At 44.5% G+C, this 19957-nt stretch overlaps 1 protein-coding gene across 3 annotated transcripts in view; it reads right to left on the bottom strand.

The window, feature by feature from the left end:
* KLHL25 (kelch like family member 25) overlaps positions 1 to 19957 on the bottom strand; it is a 105229-nt gene that overhangs the window by 41886 nt on the left and 43386 nt on the right. The window contains exon 3 of one of the 3 annotated variants that reach the window (XM_060096876.1): positions 8413 to 8745. The exons of 1 other annotated variant lie outside the window; for it this stretch is intronic. The gene's annotated coding sequence lies outside the window, so the exon portion shown is untranslated. Of the gene's footprint in view, positions 1 to 8412; positions 8746 to 15947; positions 15990 to 19957 lie in introns of those variants that run through there. One more of the 3 variants, XM_060096877.1, reaches the window with a different exon arrangement.

Here is a 19957-nt window from a genome sequence, read left to right as displayed (position 1 = left end):
TAATCCCATACTTCTAATTTATCCCTCCCCCACCTCTCCCTTTCCCCTTTGGTGACCATAAGTTTTCTACATCTGTGAGTCTGTTCTGTATATAGATTCATTTGTATTATTTTTTAGATTCCATGCAAAAATGGTATCATATCATATTCGTCTGTCTTACTTCACTTAGTATGATAATTTCTAGGTCCATCCATGTTGCTGAAAATGGCAATATTTCATTATATTTTATGGCTGAATAATATTTCATTGTGTATATATACCACATCTTAAACCAATCATCCATTGATGGGCACTTGGGTTGTTTCTGTGTCTTGACTATTGTAAATAGTGCTGCTATGAACACTGGGGTGCATTTATCTTTTTGAATTAGAGTTTTCATCTTTTCTGGATATATACCCAGGAGTGGGATTGCTGGATCATATGGTAGCTCTATTTTTAGGTTTTTTTTTTTTTTTTTTTTTTTAATTTTATTTTATTTATTTATTTTTTTTATTATTAGTTTCTGCTTTATAACAAAGTGAATCAGTCATACATATACATCTGTTCCCACATCCCCTCCCTCATGCATCTCCCTCCCTCCCACCCTCCCTATCCCTCCCCTCCAGGCAGTCACAAAGCACCGAGCTGATCTCCCTGTGCTATGCGGCTGCTTCCCACTGTCTATCTAGCCTACGTTTGGTAGTGTATATATGTCCATGCCTCTCTTTCGCTTTGTCACAGCTTACCCTTCCCCCTCCCCATATCCTCAAGTCCATTCTCAAGTAGGTCTGTGTCTTTATTCCCGTTTTACCCCTAGGTTCTTCATGACATTTTTTTTTCTTATATTCCGTATATATGTGTTAGCATACGGTATTTGTCTTTCTCTTTCTGACTTACTTCACTCTGTATGACAGACTCTAGGTCTATCCACCTCATTACAAAGAGCTCAGTTTCGTTTCTTTTTATGGCTGAGTAATATTCCATTGTATATATGTGCCACATCTTCTTTATCCATTCATCCGATGATGGACACTTAGGTTGTTTCCAGCTCCGGGCTATTGTGAATAGAGCTGCAATGAACATTTTGGTACATGTCTCTTTTTGAATTATGGTTTTCTCAGGGTATATGCCTAGTAGTGGGATTGCTGGATCATATGGTAGTTCTATTTTTAGTTTTTTTAAGGAACCTCCATACTGTTCTCCATAGTGGCTGCACCAATTTATATTCACACCAACAGTGTAGGAGGGTTCCCTTTTCTCCACACCCTCTCCAGCATTTATTATTTGTAGACTTTTTGATGATGGCCATTCTGACCTGTGTGAAGTGATACCTCATTGTGGTTTTGATTTGCATTTCTCTAATAATTAGTGATTTTGAGCATCTTTTTATGTACCTGTTGGCCATTTGTATGTCTTCTTTGGAGAAATGTCTATTTAGGTCTTCTGCCCTTTTTTGGTTGGGTTGTTTGTTCTTTTCATATCAAGTTGTATGAGCTGTTTGTATATTTTGGATATTAACCCCTTGTCATTTGCACTGTTTACAAATATTTTCTCCCATTCCATAGGTTGTCTTTTTTTGTTGGTGGTTTCCTTTTTTGTGCAAAAGCTTTTAAGTTTGACTAGGCCCCGTTTGTTTATTTTTTCTTTTATTTCTTTTGCCTTGGGAGGCTGATCTAAGAAAATATTGCTACAATGTATGACGGAGAATATTTTGCCTATGTTCTCTTCTAGGAGTCTTATGGTGTCATGTCATATTTAGGTCTTTAAACCATTTTGTTTAATTTTGTATATGAAGTGTTCTAATTTGATTTATATGTAGCTGTCCAGCTTTCCCAACACGATTGCTGAAGAGACTGTCTTTTCTCCACTGTATATTCTTGCCTCCTTTGTTGTAATTGACTGTAGGTGTGTGGGTTTATTTCTGGGCTCTCTATTCTATTTCATTGAACTTTATGTCTGTTTTTGTGCCAATACTACACTGTTTGATTACTGTATCTTTGTTGTATTGTTTGAAATCTGCAAGGGTTATGCCTCCAGCTTTGTTTTTTTTTCCTCAGGATTGCTCTGGCAATTCTGGGTCTTTAGTGGGTCCATGTAAATTTTACAATTATTTGTTCTGGTTCTGTGAAAAATATTATGGATAATTTGATAGGGATTGCATTAAATCTGTAGATTGCTTTGGGTAGTATGGCCATTTTAACTATATTAATTCTTCCCAATGCAAGAGCATGGGCTATCTTTCCATTTCTTTGAATCATCTTCAATTTCCTTTATCAATGTTTTATAGTTTTCAGCATATAGTTCTTTCACTTCCTTAAGTTTATTCCTAGGTATTTTTTTAATGTGACTTTAAACAGGACTTTTTACTTTCTGATATTTCATTGTTAGTGTAAAGAAATGCGACAGATTTCTTATCCAGATAATCTTGTATACAGATTAATCTTGAATCCTGCTACCCTCCTGAATTCATTTATTCGTTTTAATAGTTTTTTTAAACATCTTTATTGGAGTATAATTGCTTTACAATGGTGTGTTAGTTTCCGCTGTATAACAAAGTGAATCAGCTATATGTGTACATATATCCCCATATCTCCTCCCTCTTGCGTCTCCCTCCCACCCTCCCTATCCCACCCCTCTAGGTGGTCACAAAGCACTGAGCTGATCTCCCTGTGCTATGCAGCTGCTTCCCACTAGCTATTCTACATTTGATAGTGTATATATGTCAGTGCTACTCTCTCACTTCATCCAGCTTACGCTTCCCCTCTAATAGTTTTTGTGTGGAGTTTTGGGGTTCTCTATATGGAGTATCATGTCATCTGCAAATAGTGAGTTTTACCTCTGTCAATTTGGATACCTATTATTTCTTTTTATTGTCTGATTGCTGTGGCTACAACTTATACTATGTTGAATAGAAGAGATGACAGTGGGCATCCTTGTCCTTTTCCTGAATTTAGTTAGCAGGCTTTTAGCTTGTCACCATTGAATGTCATATTAGCTGTGGGGTTATCATAAGTTGCTTTGTTCCCTCTACACCCACTTGGTGAGAGTTTTTATCATGAATAGATGTTGAATTTTATCAAATGCTTTTTCTCTATCAAGATGATCATGTGGGTTTTGTCTTTTCTTTTGTTAATGTGGCATATCACACTGATTGATTTGCACATGTTGAACCATCCTTGAAACCTGGAATGAATTCAACTTGACCAGGGTGTATGATCCTTCTTAGGTATTGCAGAATTTAGTTAGCTAATTTTTTTATTTTAAATATTCCTATATTTTTATTAGTCTTATTGATTTTTTTTCATTGCAGCAGCAGTGGGGGAAAAAAGTAAAGTTTCTCCACACACAAAGGGTGTCCAATTGACAGAAGTTTATATGCCAAGGACGTCTTTCCGTTGCTGAAAATTTCTCAATGTGCTTGTGCTGGCTGAAGGAAGCCCCAGCAGGATGCTGCGGTGAAACTTTGAAGTGAATGCTGGTGCCTGGGACCAGCCCAGCATGGACCAGGAGGCATGTTGGAGAGGAATCAGCCTTCCCTGCCCCCACCTGGCAGTTGTACCTGGCTCAGGAACGTTTGAGAAAAAGTTGTCAAGTCCCCTGTTCCTGATCCCCAGCCCCAATCCCAGGCCAAGAAATGTTTACCAGAAGGATCGGGACCATGCCATGTGCCTGGGGATACGAGTCCCTGCCGCCCAGCGATCCTGATGCGTCCTGCTCACTAGGCTGCCGGTTGCCAAGGTTTGCTAATATTTTGCTGAGGATTTTCACGTCAATATTCATCAAAGATATTGGCCTGTGATTTGTTTTTGTAGTGTCTTTGTCTGGTTTTGGTATCAGGGTGATAATGGCTTCACAGAATGACTTTGGGCTTGTTCCCTCCTCTTCAATCTTTTGGAAGAGTTTGAGAAAGACTGGTATAAGTTCTTCTTTGTATGTTTGGTAGAATTCCCCAGTGAAGCCATCCAGTACTGGACTTTTGTTTGCAGGGAGTTTTGGGTTTTTTTTTTACAGATTCTATTTCACTTCTAGTGACTGGTCTGTTCGAATTGTTTCTTCTTGACTCAATTTTGGCAGGCTGTATATTTCTAGAAACTTGTCCATTTCCGCTAGGTTATCCAGTTTGTTGTCATGTAACTGTTCATAGTATTCTAGTATTTTTTTTGTGTGGGGTTTTTTTGTATTTCTGTGGTATCAGTAGTTATTTCTCCTCTTTCATTTCCTATTTTATTTGGGTCCTCTCTTCTTTCTTCTTGGTGAGGCTGACTAGAGGTTTGTTGATTTATCTTCTTTAAAAACCATCTTAGTTTCATTGTTTTTTTTTAATCTCTATTTTCTCTCTGATCTTTTTCTTTCTTTCCTTCTGCTGACTTTGGGCTTTGTTCTTTTTCTAATTCTTTTAGGTGGTAGGTTATGTTGTTTGAGATTTTTTCTTATTTCTTGGGGAAGGCCCGTATCGCTATGAACTTCCCTCTTAGAACTGTTTTGCTGCATCCCATAGATTTTATAAAGTTGTGTTCTCATTGCCATTTGTCTCAAGGTATTTTCTGATTTCCTCTTTGATCATTACTAGCATGTTGTTTACTCTCCATGTATTCGGTTTTTTCCTGTGATTGATCTCCAGTTTCATACCGTTGTGTTCAGAAAAGATGCTTGAAATAATTTCTATCCTCTTAAATCTGTTGAGACTTATTTTGTGACCTAATAATGTGGTCTATCCTAGAGAATGTTCCATGTGCACTTGAAAAGAATGTGTATTCTGGTTTTTTTGGATGTAGTGTCCTGTAGATATCAAGTCTAACCGTTCCACTGTATCATTTAGGTTCTCTGTCACCTTGTTGATCTCCTGTCTGGAAGATCTGTTCTGTACACTGATGCCAGTGGGGTGTTAAAGTCTCCTACTATTATTGTATTCCCATCAATTTCTTGCTTTATGACAGTATTTGTTTTATATATTTAGGTGCTCCTGTACTGGGTGCATATATGCTAAGTGCAATATCCTCTTCTTGTGTTGATCCCTTTATCATTATATAATGTCATTCTTTGCCTTTTTTTAACGGACTTTGTTTTAAAGTCTATGTTGTCTGATATGAGTATTGCGGCCCCCACTTTCTCGTCATTTCCATTTGCATGAAAGCTTTTTCCATCCCCTCACTTTCCATCTGTGTGAGTCTTTCACTCTAAAGTGAATCTCTTGTAGGCAGCATATTGTAGGTTGTTTTCTTATCCAATCTGCCACTTGATGTCTTCTGATTGGAACATTTAGTCTATTGACTGATAGGTCAATTACTATCAGTAATTACTGATAGTAATTACTGATAGGCATGCACTTATTGCCATTTTAAACTGTTTTCTAGCTGATTTTGTAGTTCTTTGTTCATTTCTTATTTTTCCTTTTGTGGTTTGATGGTTATGCTTGCATTCCTTTCTTTTTGGCTTTTGTGAGTCTATCGTATGCTTTTCCTTTGCAGTTACCAAGGTTTTCAAGTATGTTAACTCATAGCTATATTTACTTGCGTTAGACTTACAGTCGTAAAAGTTCAAACACATTCTAAAAGTTATAATCACTTCTACAAAAATTTTTTGATTGTATTTTAATGTATGTACTGGTTTATATAAATGATCTTAATCCTCTTATGTAATATGCCTTTCCCATTGTGATTTTCCCTTTCCTATAGATTCTTGCTTTACTATTTAGAGAAGATCTTTCAATGTTTCTTTTTGGTTAGGTTTAGTATTGCTGTATTCTTTTAGTGTTTGCTTGTCTGATTCTTTCTTTCTCCTTCTAGCTAAATGATAATCTTTCTGGGTAGAGTATCCTAGGTTGCAGGCTTTTTTCCTTTCAGGATTTTGAATATATCCTGCCACCCGCTTCCAGCCTGCAAATTTTCTGCAGAGAAATCAGCTGATAGTCTTATGTGGGTTCCCTTGTAACTGACTGTTTCTCTCTTGCTGCCTTTAGAGTCCTCTTTAACTTTTGCCATTTTAACTATGATATATCCTGGTGTGGGTCTGTTTGGGACTTTCTGTGCTTCCTGGATATGTTTCATTTTTTCAGGTTGGGAAGTTTTCAGCCATAATTTCTTCAAATACATTTTCGATCCCCTTATTCTTCTTCTGAAACCCCTATTATGTGTAAGTTGGCAGGTTTTATATTGTCCCATACATGTTTTCTTCCCTTTTTCACTTGTCTCTGTCTGTTGTTTTGATTGGGTGATTTCCATTATTCTATCTTCCAGATCATTTATTCACTGTTTTGCATTTTTAGTCTGCTGTTCACTGCTTCTAGATTGGTTTTTATCTCAGCAATTGTTTAATTGGTTCTCCTCTTTATAGTATCTAATTTTTGTTACAGTGATCTGCATTTCTATCAATAACCTTTCTTAATTACTTTTTTTATTACCTCCTCTTTGAACTCTGGGTCTAGTAGACTGGTGGTCTGCTTCATTATTTGTTCTTTCACAGGATTCCTCTTGTTCTTTTAATTGGGATTAGTTCCTCTGCTTTTTCATTTTATGTTTGTCTCTACAAATTTAGAAGAAACTACCTACTGTGGTCTTCAAGGGGTGTTTTTATGTGGAGCATCCCTGTGTAGGCTGTGTGAATCCAATATTTTTGGTGCAAGGGCTGTTTTTGGAATGGATGCCAGCCTCGTCTTTCTCCAAGGTGTGTTGGCCGTTGTCCCCTTGACAGGTGGTGTGTTTGATGTTGTGGTGTTCAGGGCCTGCAGTGGCATGTTGGGAAGGGCCTCCTCTTTAATCTGTGGCTGTCACAGCCCTGTGTCCACATTCTTGAGTTTATGGTTCATAATAGCTGTGAAAATGTGTGAAAGGAGAGCAGGTGAACATGAGCATTAGCATTTGTGTCGTGATAACTGATGCTAGCCACTGGAGTATTGACGCCTGTCTTAACACTGCTTGTGTTATTTTCACACAATTGAGTGTCAACTGGGGGTTCACAGCACACAAAAGAACACATGGAAATCAATGGAATTACATCTTCAAGTTAGAGTCCACCCACGCATTTTTCAGGAAAAAAAAGTACTCAGGATTCTATGCATGAGAATCAGTATAAAGGCTTCTGCTGCTGAAACAATCAATCTGAGGACAGGAAGCCCTCTCCTCTGCGTGCTTGCGGGTGCTTGAGGAAGGTGAATCTCACTCAACCCCCCAGAGGGGCAGACTGTGAGCCCTGGCTGGTGGGGTGGAAATCAGTCTGCTTGTGCCTTCATGTCCCACAAGACTGGTCCCAGCACCCAAAGAAAGCAAGATTTTTCTCAACTCTTTTATTAAGTTAGAAACAGATAAAAGCAACACAACTTTTGGGAAAAGCACCACTGCGAGGTCCTCTGTGCTGTGAGATCTGTGCTTAACTTGGCTCAGCAATGCAACAGGCCACAGGGGCCCCTCCAGGCAGTGTGGGCTCTGGACCTGGGGCTGCTGCTTCCCCACCAGCCCCAGGGCCTCCCCAAATCTCAGGCAGAGCCATCTCCTGGGACCAGCCACCTGGCTTCTAGGTGGCTGAGATGAAGCACCAAGAGAAAGAGGTCGGCCTCTCATACAGGTGGGTCTGTGGGGTCCAAAGAACCCAGAGATGTGCCTTCCACTTTTGGCTTTTTCCCAAGTGGCAGCTGATGGCCTTGCACTGGGGCAAGCGAAGGACCGGCCCAGAAACTCTAACACTAGGTGTGAGGAGGGTCGCTAGCAGGAGCCAACCCCTCCAGAACCCCAGATGCTGAGGTTGTACCTATGAGGCACCCAATGACTTGGGAGGTGGAAAAAATGAACAAATGGTCGGCAGTTTTCTTGGGACCATTGTTTTTGAGCTCAGGGGGCAAACGGGCCAGATCCCATTACCAGCTGGAAGGGCAAGATGTCAGAGGACAGCGGGCACTGGATGGGGGGGCCGGCGTCATGGGCCTTGTCATCCTCCAAGTTGAGATGTGTCCAGCCCTGGTGGGATCTATAGTGGGCACCCTGGAGTCCCTCTGTGGTCCCCAGCTCGTACCTGCTGCTGGTCTTGGAGGGTAGTGCCATGTTCTAGGGTGACCATGCTCCTGTCAGGAGATGGGGTCATTGCTGCCTCTTGGGCTGGGCTCTGAGGGGAGGTGATGGGGCATCCCCTGGTCTCCACGTGCATCTGCACCTAGGCACAGGATCCTGGGGCATAGCTGGCCTGACCAGGAGGTGGGTCTGGGCGTCCTTTGCTAATGGAGACTGGTGGGTGTCACTGAAGGGTTCCCTCCCTTAACGTGCTTTCTCCACAGCACATCCTGCTCTCAGCCCCGATGCACCTGTGTCCCAGAGGCCTGGGACGTCATCTGTGGGGAGACGTCACAACACCAATAGGGAAGCCCTGAGCCGAAGACCATGCTGTCAGGGCTGCCACCCCCACCCCTTCAGGGAACCCCCCCACCCCAGTCCAGAACTTGCTGAAATAGGCGACCTCAAAGCTCTGCAAACGTGTCCTTCTCCCCGAGGCTGAGGGAGTCCTGGCATCCGTCCACGCCCCCCTTGAAAGGTCCTCCCCCCGGCAAACCACTGCAAAGCAGGAAAGGCCTCGGCCAGACACACAGGGCGCTGGAGACGGGTTTTCTTCTCTGAAGCTCAGAGCAGCCCCTGAAGCCGCCCAGAGCTGGAGGGGCTGACTTCTGGCTGCTCGGAGTACTGGCCTGGGGCCGGGCTGAGCTTCCTGCCATGGCAGACAGGGTCAGGGCCACCGTGCAACAGTGAGGGCTGCAGCCGTGGGGTGGGGAGAAACACACAGCGTCTGTGGAGGAACGAGAGAGAATGTAAATCATGCCGACAACATTCTGTCCTAACCTGGAACCAGATGATGATCAAGAGGCCACAGGGAAGGGCTGGAGCTCAGGCCCTGAGTGGAAGGCCTGCGTGTGAAAACGGAGCTCTCTCGTTTACCAGCAGTGCAGCCCTGAATGGTTCCGCAACCTTCCTGAGGCATGCTTTCCTCACCTAGAATATGGGAACTACTCATGGGTCCATTCAGCCCCTCCAGCCATGTGCACCTGAGCACCCTCAAACCAGCAGGCACTGTGCCAGGCCTGGGGAAACACGAAGGGCAGACACAGCTACTGCTGTCTCCATGGATCATCCTTCAGTGGGAGAAACTGCAGGCTTGTACGAATAAAATGTATACAGCCATCACACAGTAACAAAAGAGCTTTATGTTAAAAATAAAAATTTAGAGATTAGAGAGCCATTTCACACTAGGAATGCTTGTCTGAAGTCCTGGGTGAGAGGCCTCTGTACCAGCAACCTATGAACAAGTGAAACTGAACTAAGCGCAAAGGAAAAAAAGGAGCCAATAAAACATGGAAGAAAGTAGCGTATAAAACAGTGATGAGAGGAGATGGAGACAAGATGGCAGAACAGAAGGATGTGAGCTCACCTCTTCTTACAAAATCACCAAAATCACAACTGCTTAACAACCATTGACAAAAAAATGCTGGAACCTACCAAAAAACATATCCTACATCCAAAGACAAAGAAGAAGCCACAAAGAGATGGTAGGACAGGTGCCAACTGCAATAAAATCAAATACCATGCCTGCCAGTGGGCAACCCACAAACTGGAAAATAATTATACCACAGAAGTTCTCCCACAGGAGTGAAAGTTCTGAGTCCCACATCGGGCTCCCCAGCCTGGGGGGTCTGGCAATGGGAAAAGCCCCCAGAGAATCTGGCTTTGAAGGTTAGTGGGGTTTGTTCACAGGGATTCCACAGGACTGGGGGAAACAGAAACTACACTCTTGGAGGGTGCAGACAAGGACTCATGCAAAGCAGGACACAGAAAAAAGCAGTAACCTCATAAGAGCCTGGGCCAAACCTACCTGCTGATACCGGAGGGTCTTCTGTGAAGGCGGGGGGCTGTGGCTCACTGTGGGGACAAAGACACTGGCAGCGATAGTTCTGAGGAGTGCTCATTGGCATGAGCCCTCCCAGAGGCCACCATTTCCTCACTATGACCTGGCCCCACCCAACGGCCTGTGGGCTCTAGTGCTGGGACACCACACGCCAAACAGCCAACAAAGTGGGAACACAGCCTCACCCGTAAGCAGGTGGGCTGCTTAGAGTCTTCCTGAGCACACAGTTGTCCGCTAAACACACCCCTTGACATGGCCCTGGCCACCAGAGGGACAAGACCCAGCTCCACCCACCAGTGGGCAGGATCCAGTCCCTCTCACCAGGAAGCCTTCACAGGCCTCTTAGACAGCCTCATCTACCAGGGGGCAGAGAGCAGAAGCAAGAAGAACTACAACCTGTGAAACAGAAACTGCAGTCACAGAAAGCTAGACAAAATGAGATGGCAGAGGAATATGTCCCAGATGAAAGAATAAGATTAAACCCCAGAAGAAAAAGTAAGTGAAGTGGAGACCGGCAGTCTACCCAAAAACGAATTCAGAGTAATAATAGTAAAGATGATCCAAGATCTCAGAAAAAGGAGGTACAGATCGAGAAGATACAAAAAATGTTTAACAAAAACTTAGAAGAACTAAAGAACAAACAGAGATGAACAATATAATAACTGAAATGAAAAATACACCAGAAGGAATCAATAGCAGAATAACTGAGACAGAGGAACAGATAAGTGAGCTGGAAGACAGAATGGTGGAAATCACTGCCATAGAAGAGACTAAAGAAAAAAGAATGAAAAGAAATGAGGACAGTCTAAGAGACCTCTGGAACAACATGAAACGCACCAACATTTGCATTATAGTGGTCGCAGAGGAAGAAGAGGGAGAGAAAGGACCTGAGAAAATATTTGAAGAGATAATAGCTGAAAATTTCCCTAACATGGGAAAGGAAACAGTCATCCAAGTCCAGGAAGCACAGAGAGTCCCAGGCAGGATAAATCCAAGGAGGAACATGCCGAGAGACATAGTAATCAAAGTGACAAAAATTAAAGACAAAGAAAAAATATTAAAAACAACAAGGGAAAAACGACACATAACATACAAGGTACCTCCCATAAGGTTACCAGCTGATTGTTCGGCAGACACTCTGCAGGCCAGAAGAGAGTAGCACCATATATTTAAAGTGATGAAAGGGAAGAACCTACAACCAAGAATACTCTACCAAGTAAGGCTCTCACTCAGATTTGACAGAGAAATCAAAAGCTTTACAGACAAGCAGAAGCTAAGAGAATTCAGCACCACCAGACCAGCTTTGCAACAAATGCTAAAGGAAATTCTCTAGGTGGAAAAGAAAAGGCCACAACTAGAAATAAGAAAATTACAAATGGAAAAGCTCACCGATAAAGGCAAACATACAGTAAAGGCAGGAAGTCATCTACACACAAATATGATATCAAAGCCAGCAACTGTGAGAAGGGGAGAGCACAAATGCAGAATATTGGAAATGCATTTGAAATTAAAAGAACAGGAACTTGAAACAATCTTGTTTCTATATAGACTGCTATTTCAAAACCTCATGATAACTGCAAACCAAAAATCTACAGTACACAAACAAGAAAAAGGAATCCAACACAACATTAACGTTAGTCATCAAATCACAAGAGAACAATAGAGGAAGATAAAAGAACTAGGAAAACAAATCCAAAACAATCAACAAAATGGAAATAAGAACACACATATTGATAATTACCTTAAACGTAAATGGATTAAATGCTCCAACCAAAAGACAAAGACTGGCTGGATACAGAAACAAGCCCCATATATATGTTACCAGAGACCCACTTCAGATCTAGGGACACATACAAACTGAAAGTGAGGGGAGGAGAAAAGGCAAATATTAACAGCCATAAAAGAAGAAATCAACAGTAACAATAATAGTGTGGGACTTTAACACCCCACTTTCATCACTGGAGAAATCATCCAGACAGAAAATCAATAAGGAAACACAGGCCTTAAATGACACATTAGACTAGATGGACTTAATTTATAGAGTATTCTGTTCAAAAGCAATAGAATACACAGTCTTCTCAAGTGCACATGGAACATTCTCCAGGATTGATCACATGTTAGGCCACAAAGTGAGCCTCGGTAAATTTAAGATAATTGAAATCATATCAAGCATCTTCTCCAACCACAATGCTATGAGATTAGAAATCAATTACAGGAAAAAAAACTGTAAAAAACACAAACATCTGGAGGCTTAAACAATATGCCACTAAACAACCAATGGATCACTGAAGAAATCCAGGAGGAAATCAAAACATACCTAGAGACAAATGACAATGAAAATACGATGATCCAAAACCAATGGGATGCAGTAAAAGCACTTCTAAGAGGGAAGTTTATAGCAATACAATCTTACCTCAGGAAACAAGAAAAATCTCAAACAACCTAACCTTACACCTAAAGCAACTAGAGAAAGAAGAACAAACAAAACCTATAGTTACTATAAGGAAAGAAATCATAAAGATCAGAGCAGAAATAAATAAAATAGAAATGAAGAAAACAATAGAAAAGATCAATGAAACTAAAAAAGCTGGTTCTTTGAGAAGATAAACAAAATTGATAAACCTTTAGCCAGACTCATCAAGAAAAAAAGGAATAGGGCTCAAATCAATAAAATTAGAAATGCAAAAGGAGAAGTTACAACCAACACCACAGAAATACAAAGGATCATAAGAGACTACTACAAGCAACTATATGCCAATAAATTGGGCGACCTAGAAGAAATGGACAAATTCTTAGAAAGGTACAATCTCCCAGACTGAACCAGGAAGAAACAGAAAATATGAACAGACCAATCACAAGTACTGAAATTGAACTGTGATTTAAAAACTAACAAACAGAAGTCCAGGACCAGATGGCTTCATAAGCAAAAGCAAATTCTATCAAACATTTAGAGAAGAGTTAACACCTATCCTTCTGAAACTAATCCAAAAAACTGCAGAAAAAGGAACACTCCCAAACTCATTCTATGAGGCCACCATCACCCTGATACCAAAACCAAAGATACCACAAAAAAGAAAATTACAGGCCAATATCACTGATGAACATAGATGCAGAAATACTCAACAAAATACAAGCAAACCAAATCCAACAATACATTAAAAGGATCATACACCATGATCAAGTGGGATTTATCCCAGGGATGCCCGGATTCTTCAATATCCGCTAATCAATGTGATACACCACATTAAAAAACTGAAGAATAAAAACCATATGATCATCCCAATAGATTCAGAAAAAGCTTTTGACAAAGTTCAACACCCATTTATGATAAAAAGAAAAAACTCTCCAGAAAGTGGGCATAGAGGGAACATACCTCAAAATAATAAAGGCCATATATAACAAACCCACAGCTAACATCATTCTCAATGGTGAAAACCTGAAAGCATTTCCTCTAAGATCAGGAACAAGACAAGGATGTCCACCCTCGCCACTATTATTCAACACAGTTTTGGAAGTCCTAGCCACGGCAATCAGAAAAGAAAAAGAAAAGGAATCCAAGTTGGAAAAGAACTGTCACTGTTTGCAGATGACATGATACTATACAGAGAAAATCCTAAAGATGCTACCAGAATACTACTAGAGCTCATCAATGAATCTGGTATAGTTGCAGGATAGAAAATCGATATGCAGAAAACTGTTGCATTTCTATACACTAACAACAAAACATCCAGAAAGAGAAATTAAGGAAACAATCCCATTTACCATCACATCAAAAAGAATAAAACACCTAGGAATAAACCTACCTAAGGAGACAAAAGACCTGTACTCTGAAAACTATAAGATGCTGATGAAAGAAATCAAAGCTGACACAAACACATGGAGAGATACACCATGTTCTTGCATTGGAAGAATCAATACTGTCAAAATGAGTATACTACCCAAGGCAATCTACAGATTCAATGCAATCCCTATCAAATTACCAATGGCATTTTTCACAGAACTAGCACAAAAAATTTTTTAAATTTGTATGGAGACAAAAAAGACCCCAAATAGCCAAAGCAATCCTGAGAAAGAAAAATGGAGCTGGAGGAATCAGGCTCCCTGACTTCAGACTATACTACAAAGCTACAGTCATCAAAACAGTATGGTACTGACAAAAACAGAAATATATAGCTCAATGGAATGGGATAGAAAGCCCAGAGATAAACCCATGCACCTATGGTCAACTAATCTATGATCAAGGAGGCAAGAATATACAATGGAGAAAAGACAGCCTCTTCAATAAGTGGTTCTGAGAAAACTGGACAGCTACATGTAAACGAATGAAGTTAGAACACTCCCTAACACCATACACAAAAGGAAACTCAAAATGGATTAAAGACCTAAATGTAAGTCCGGATACTATAAAACTCTTAGAGGAAAACATAGGCCGAACACTCTTTGACATAAATCACAGCAATATCTTTTTCAATCCGTCTCTCAGAGTAATGGAAATAAAAACAAAAATAAACAAATGGGACCTAATCAAATTTAAAAGCTTTCGCACAGCAAAGGAAACCATAAACGTAAAGACAACCCATAGAATGGGAGAAAATACTTGCAAAGGATGCAAACGACAAGGACTTAATCTCCAAAATTTACAAACAGCTCATGCAGCTCAATATCAAAAAAACAAGCCAATCAAAAAAGAGGCGGAAGACCTAAATAGACATTTCTCCGAAGAAGACATACAGATGGTCAAAAAGCACATGGAAAGATGGTCAACATCACTAATTATTACAGAAATGCAAATCAAAACTACAATATCACCTCACACCAGTCAAAATGGCCATCATTGAAGTCTACAAACAATAAATGCTGGAGAGGGTGTGGAGAAAAGGGAACCTTCCTACACTGTTGGTGGGAATGTAAATTGGTACAGCCACTATGGAGAACAGTATGAAGGTTCCTTAAGGAACTAAAAATAGAACTACCATATGATCCAGTAATCCCGCTCTTGGGCATATAGTTGGAGAAAAACATGGTTTGAAAGGATATATGCACCCCAATGTTCATTGCAACGCTGTTTACAACAGCCAGAACATGGAAGCAACCTAAATATCCATTGACAAATGAATGGGTAAAGATGTGGTATGTATATATAATGGAATATTACTCAGCCATTAAAAAGAATAAAATAATGCTATTTCCAGCAACATGGATGGACCTGGAGATTATCGTACTAAGTGAAGTAAGTCAGATAAAGACAAACATATGATATCGCTAATATGCAGAATCTAAAAAAATGATACAAATGAACTTAGTTACAAAACAGAGCCACAGACTTAGAGAACAAACTTATGGTTACTGGGAGTGGGGGAAGGGCTGGGGGAGGGATAGATTGGGAGTTTGGGGTTGACATGTACACACTGCTATATTTGAAATAGATAACCAACAAGGACCTACTGTACAGCACAGGGAACTCTGCTCAATATTCTGTAATAATCTAAATGGGAAATGCATTTGAAAAAGAATAGATACAAGTATACGTATAACTGGATCACTTTGCTGTACACCTGAAACTAATACAACATTGTTAATCAACTATACTCCAATATAAAATAAAATTTTAAAAAATAATAAAATAATATAATAAAAAAAGAAAAAAAATTAGAGATTAGAAGGAAGACTTTCTTTTACTTTGGTGGAGGGTATGGGAAGGAGGTAATATTTAACCTGAGACCTGCAGAACAGACAGGAGTTTGCTAGAAAGGCAAAAAGCACTCCAGGCAGAAGGAATGGCATGTGCAAAGTCCTGGGGGTAGGAATCTGGTATTGATATTTTTGAGAACCTGAATGTAGGCCAGTGAGGTGGAAATGGTGAGAGAGGGAGGGCAGACATGGTTAGAGAGCAGGGGGAGCAGACATGGTCATGGCCAGTCAGGTCACCAGGAAGAACAGTACAGCTGTGGGCAGCAGCCAACACATTCATTCCTGCACTCGACAAATATTTACTGCACAGCCTACCAACCCAGACCCTGCAGGACAGATGCAGTGGTGAACGAGGTCAGACGGTCCCCATGGTCATGAAGCTCACATTCCAGTGCTGGGTTCTCAATCAGTGTGACATCTGCTCTGAGCTTCGCATTTTCCTGTGGAAAATAAGGACAGATACCTGCCTTCTCCCAGAGAAGGATGGAGCCATCTAATGCACACGAAAGGCTTAGTGTAGAATATCCTGGAAGCAACGAAGAAAACGCAGCTGGCCAGTGTGATCATTTCTAAAGCCCAACCCACAGTGACAGCTTGGCATAACCTAGCCCAACTCCAAGCAGAGATGTGGCCGTGGACGTGTGTCCAGGAGGTGGTGCCCTTGGCTGGGGTAGCAGCTCCTGAGTTGATCACCTAGTGGAGAAAGGATACAGCAGGCCCAGGAAGGACCTAGAGGGGTGGGGAGCGGGGAACACTCAGGACAGCGACGGGCGGACTGCCCACTCAGCCTCCACAGGCAGACACACCCCTGTGGGATTCTATTTTAAAAACAGGTTCTCTGGAGTACCGGGGGAGGGAGCCGGGGGTTCTTGCCAAGGGTGTTCCCCACTCCCCACCCATCCACAATGCCGGACAGCACACTTAACTCTGGCCAGCTCTCTGAGTGCCACAGGCTCAGAGGCAGCCCTAGACCAAGGAGGCAGGTTTGTGCCAGGGGACACAGATGATGTCCCCCCGCCTCCACCCACACCGAGCTGCCCAAAGGGGTCTCACGACGGCTCCAAAAAGGAAAAGAGAAGGAGCCCCCTGCACAGGCGGGCTGAGCTCCCCATAAACCTGCATATCCAGCCATCCAAGAGGCAGAGGGAGGCAACACAACTTCCACAAAGCATCAGTTAGCGGAGACCGCATTCTCGGTCTTACGTCTTTGGGTGTATTTCACCTGTACAATTGTTAGCGTTGCAGCTGTGAAAGAGCTACAAACACAGGGAGCTTACATCTAGTTGTAAGTCTGTACGTATTTAAGTAACATTATAATGAAAAAAATTCAAGCCAGCACTGGGACCTGTGGACCAAGTAGGATGCGCCCCTCATTCCCAAGGCTTCTGGAAGGCGGACTCAAGCTCTGCTGGAAGCTGGTCGAGCCGAGGGGGTCAGCAAGCTCCCAGATGCGTGGGGGCTGGGCAAGGCAACCACTGTGCTCTCAGTGGGGCTGGTGAAGGGCCCCCAAATCCCTCCAAGCTCCTCACAGGCCCCCAAACGTCCTGAGAAGCTCTAAGACGGAGAACCCAAAGCTTGGGGGCCAGAACACCAAGCAGACATGGCGTTCCCCTCGGGGCAGGCCCCAAGCCAAGCCTCAGAGCCCCCTGTGCTGGGGGTGAGGGGTTGTGGGATCCTGACCTGGGGGGTGGCCCTTCTGGGCTGTCCCGAGTTGCTGAGGAACAGGCGGCACCCTAAAGACAGAGGAGCTGGGAAGCCGCACTGCCTGGATCCCTCAGGCGCATCCCATGGCCGTCCTGGTCTGCGCCACCCTGATTTCTGGCAGTTGCTTCTCTGAGACCTGGTTTCCTCATCTGTGAAATGGGACCATGCATCAATGCAAAATGGTGCCCACCAGGTCAGTAAACAAAGGATGTTGCAGCCTCCCCCGACGGTGCACCCTGAGGAGATTCAGGATGGGAAAGCACAGGATACTGGACCCCTGACAGCTGAAGTGCATCTTAAAGGAATGACTTCAGTGAGCCCAGACTCTTGCATCTTCCCATAAACAGAAAAGCGCTACATTCCTTAACTTGAGATGTCTGGTTTCTTTAACAATATTCTTCTGACGTTCTGCCTACGTGGTCTTCGTTGCAAGAACTCCTATATGTGCTATATGTGCTGGTTCCCCCCATGACCTCTTGGGAGCAGTCCCTCAGAGCTATCTGAGAAGCTGCGTCCCAGGCTTAAGTCCTCAGCTTTGTCCGCCAAATAAAACATAATTCTCAACCTTTAGGTTGTGCGTTTTGTTTTTTTTTTTCAGTCAGGACACTTGTCTAGCCCACCGCCCGTGCACAGTGGCCCCGGCCAGCCCCGTGACTGCCCTTGCTGTCCCGTGGCGTGCTGGTGGGGGCCTGCCGTGCGGACCACAGCCACTAACGCCGTCCCCATCGCGGGCCTGGCATGGGGCGGCCCTGGTGAACACGGGCAGAACGGGAGGCCGTGGGTGCGTGGGTGGGTGGGTGGACGCGGGGTGTTGCAAAAGCCTGCCCTCTTGCCCCGGGCATCCCCCACCCACCACACCAGCCCACCCCTGAATCCTGTGCTCCGGGGTTGCCTCTTGGGCGCAATCTCTCTTAAGGCAGGACAGGATGTGCTGAATCAGCCCTCCTCTGGTGGCAACTGAGTCCCCTGCAGCTCTTCTCAGAGAGGGGCTGCCCGTGCCCTGGCGCCCCAAGTGTCTGGGTTCCAACAAAGTCCACGAGGAGAAGACGGCTCCCAGCAACCTGGACCCCTGCCCCGATGTTCTGAAGCCCTCAGGCCAGAGGCAGGCTGGGGAGGTGGGAGCTCAGCAGGAGAGAACAAGAGAAAAGAACGTTCACAGCTAGTCTACACTTGGCGGGTAGCCCGGGGAGATGGGCGCCCACCCCAGCTCCAGGGGCCTCCTGCCACTGCTGGCCACTGTCACCTAGGGACAAGGATCGGATGTGAAACGGGAGCTAAGGGCTGGCCCTGGAGGTCCTGCTGGCGTTCAGCTTCCAGCACAGCACTCCATCCCCACTACCGGGCAGCACCCGTGTGGCCCGCCCTCGGCACCAGGGTGCAGATGTGGGGTGCCCAGTTCCCGGGTCTCTAGAGACGCCTACAGGCCTGAGGCAGCTCCAGGGCTCAGATGCCACTCCAACCCTCACCAGCTGTTAGTGTGATGCCAGCCACCTACGCTGAGTCTCAGGTGCCAGGTCCATAACAGCAGCCCTGATGACAAATGCTTCTGAGAGGGTTAAATGAACTCACGACTGGGGCACCTGGTGTGGATGCAGGCACCACTCAGAGCTCACGAGTGGTGTCCAAGATGGGGGAGCAAAGCACTTGGGGACGAATGGGGGAAGTCACTCGGTGATGGGGAGGGGTTGCAGAGCGCAGGGCTCTGGCTGGTGGTTCCTGAAGTTAAGTGGAGTCTTAAGAGATGGACGTGGGGTTCGGGGACCAGAGAGGCACTGCAGACAGGACCCCAGCCCAGTCCTATGCCCGCAGGAGGGACTGGGATAGTAGAGCAGGGAGGGGCACTCGGGAGACACACTGGGTACAAACCCCATTCTCTGGCCCCGGCACTGGGTGGAGAGTGGGAGGCCCATGCTGGAGGGGCAGCAGGCGTGCTAATCTCCGCTCGTCACGACCTGCAGCCTGGTCGAGGGTGCGTGGGCCCAGCCCCTTAGCCACCACTGCTGTCACAGTCCCCTCCCATCCCCCGACGTGCGGCAGCCCCCCGGCTCAGGACCACCTGGTCTGCAGCCTTCCGAGTGAGGGCTGCTCCTCCAGCGGGTCCTGGCAGCACTGTGGCGACTGCCCCAGCAGCAGCGGAGCGAGGGAGCCTTCCTGCCACAAAGGCCCACTTCCCAGGAGCTGAGGGAGGGCCGGACGGGCCCAGGCATCAGCTTCCTACCCCAGTGCTTGCCACATCCTCATTCCTGAGACCACAGCACCCACGCCGTGGGCTGGGGAGCACGGAAGGAACAAGGCCCGTGTGGCACTCAGCCAGGCAATGGCAAGTGCGATCCCGACCGTGAGGGATGGACCCTTCCAGCAGGAGGGGCTGGCCCGGGGACATCCAGAGTTCCCTGCGCCCAAAGCATCCCGAAACCATTATCACCACCATCCCCTCCTCCTCGCAACCTCATATAAAAGCGGACTCTGAACCCAGCCCCTCACTCGGTCTCTCCTCCTCAACTACTGTGAGTAATACAGTTTTTATTCCCGTTTTCCAGGTGAGAAAGCTGAAGCTCAGAGAAGTTAAGCAACCAGGGTCAAGCAGCCAGCAAGAGTCAGAGCCGACCCTTCCACGGTCCCTGAAATGGGGGGAAGAACTGCCCTCCAGGGTCCCGGGGATGGGCAAACACCAGACAGGGTCAGAGCCACCTGGCCTGGGCTG

This window comes from Mesoplodon densirostris, chromosome 4, assembly GCF_025265405.1.
Source record: "Mesoplodon densirostris isolate mMesDen1 chromosome 4, mMesDen1 primary haplotype, whole genome shotgun sequence".
Classification (NCBI taxonomy): Eukaryota; Metazoa; Chordata; class Mammalia; order Artiodactyla; family Ziphiidae; genus Mesoplodon; species Mesoplodon densirostris.
Note: the sequence above shows the minus strand (reverse complement) of the source record. Positions and strands in the feature narration are given on the sequence as shown.